Source organism: Chaetura pelagica, unplaced genomic scaffold (assembly GCF_000747805.2).
Source record: "Chaetura pelagica isolate M959 unplaced genomic scaffold, ChaPel_1.0 scaffold106, whole genome shotgun sequence".
Lineage (NCBI taxonomy): Eukaryota > Metazoa > Chordata > Aves > Apodiformes > Apodidae > Chaetura > Chaetura pelagica.
In genome coordinates, this window is record NW_009954222.1 from 6,556,974 (window position 1) to 6,559,068 (window position 2,095).

A 2,095-nucleotide genomic window follows, 5' to 3' on the forward strand; every position below is an offset into this window, starting at 1 on the left:
TCAGCAGGACGCCGGCCCGAGCCGGGCGATCCTTTTTCTCCCTTTTGATAGATCCGCTAACAAGAGAAGATGCACAACTCCAGCACATTTATTCGCGAACATGCGTTTGCCTGCAAACTCTTACGGGAAAGCACGTCTCTCCCTCCTCTGATCTGGCACTTCTCCCCATCCACCACGAGCTGAGAAGAAGCATTTGCCTTTTTGTGTGAGCATGTGTGTGATAACACGATTCCCCACTTCCAAAAGCCAAAGTCCACTCTCGCAGAGTGCCATGATTGTTAACTTTTCCTAGCTGGGATTGGCAAAGGAGCGAGCAAGGGGGCCGGGTTTCGCGTTCAGCACATTTGGGGAAGTTTAAAACGCAAGGGGCTTCTTGCGTGCTGTGGAAAAACCCCGCGTCTCGCTGGCAAGGAGAAGGCGAGCCTAAGGGCAGAAGTCTTCTGCCCGTGAATTTCTGGCTTGTGTCCGGAGCCCCGTGCAAGGCACCCCCACCCCCATCCCCACCGCACACACACCAACCACCTCCTCTTCTTTCAAAGTGCTTTGAAACCCCCATTAAGGGCCGAGTGTGTGATCAGACTATGGATTAGGGCAAAAGGGACTTTACCATCGGGGTGGGGCAAACTGACACAAAATAGCTCGCTGAAAACACCAGCAGCGCTTTTTATTTTTGGAGGGGTGGGGGCTTGTTGCAAAGTAAATATACCAAAGGGAAAAAAAAACCCACAACAACAAAAAAACACACCAAAAGTTAAGGCTTTCGTTCCTCTCTACACATGTCCTCTGCATAGAACCTGGGGAGTAACTTTCCTCGACTTATGGATCGAATTAATTTAATCACAAGATAAATATATATGCGTATACACACACATATATATATTTATACGAGACGTGCACTCACTTCCGAATTGCACGGATCGCCCTACGCCGCTACAGCCGGGAGCAGATCACGCACTGAAAGGCGGGTTGCCCGCTCTGCCCCAACACGGGGGAACAAGCAGCCCCGGCGCTCGCCAACCCCGCAGAGCCCTCCCTTCAACAACACCCCCCCCTCCCCCCCCACCGGGCCTGTCGGAAACCCACGCGTGCCCGGCGAGACAGGAGCACGCAGGACCGCCCGTGCCCAGCTCCCCGCATTGGGTTTTTGTTTTGTTTTTTTAAAGCATCTTTTTCCAATTTTGGTTTACATCAAATTCCACAGCAGGTACAAGAGTGAAATGGAGCTTTGCCCCCCTCCTCCCCCGAGAGAAATCGCTCTGAAATCCCACCTCCGGCTCCTCTATGGGAAAGGAAGGAGAGGGGAAGGGGGGAGAGGGAGAACCTGTACGAATGGAAAAGGGATCGGCCTCAAACATTTCCACGAGTTTTCTTGGAGCAACCAAGGGGAGGGGGGGTTACTGAAAAGCTTGTTTTGCAAAGAAGGAAAAGGCTCTCACCGTGATCGCGGCGCTGCACCAAACCCCTCTCTCTTTTGTATTTTCTTCTTCCTGCGGTTTGCAAATAAATCCAGCCCTAAAGCAAAAAAAAAATTCTTTTCCAAACTCTGCTTTAGTCCAACTTGAAAATGAGAGTAAGAATGATCACCACGTTAAAAAGTCCAGAGCAAAGTTAGGTCCCTCTCCCCAGATCGATTATAAGTACGTCTGTGCGCGTATATGCTATAATAATAATAATAAAAAGCACCTCCGGATCGGAGTGGGTTTTCCTTTGCTCCTAAAAAGAAATCACTCAGTCTCTCTCAACACACTTTTTTTCCTCAATGAACAGGAGGCCGAATCGCCAATACCAAGTCACTTTTTTTTGTTGTTGTTGCAAATGATCAAGAGGAAGGGGAAAGCCAACGAAAACAAAAAACAAAACAAAACAAAACAAAAGTGGATCTGAAATAAAATCCCAAAGCTTTCTTCCACTGAACTCCTCCAAAAAAAAAGCAGCTTGTGCAATGTAGTCGTTCTGCTGAGAAGCTGCTTGCTGCAAGCTCCTCTCCCCTCTCTCCCTCTAGCTTTCTCGCTCCCTCTGCGAGCGTGTGTGTGTTGCAGGCAGCTCTGTGGTTTGCAATCGGGGAGGGGGGGGTGAGGGGGGGGGGGGTGTGGGG

At 50.0% G+C, this 2,095-nt stretch overlaps 1 protein-coding gene across 1 annotated transcript in view; it reads right to left on the reverse strand.

The window, feature by feature from the left end:
• The window catches only part of SPRY2 (sprouty homolog 2 (Drosophila)), a 20,185-nt gene extending 18,167 nt beyond the window's left edge, over positions 1-2,018 (reverse strand). The window contains exon 1 of the mRNA XM_010003505.1: positions 1,437-2,018. The gene's annotated coding sequence lies outside the window, so the exon portion shown is untranslated. The remainder of the gene's footprint in view (positions 1-1,436) is intronic.
• Positions 2,019-2,095: the final 77 nt, after the last annotated feature.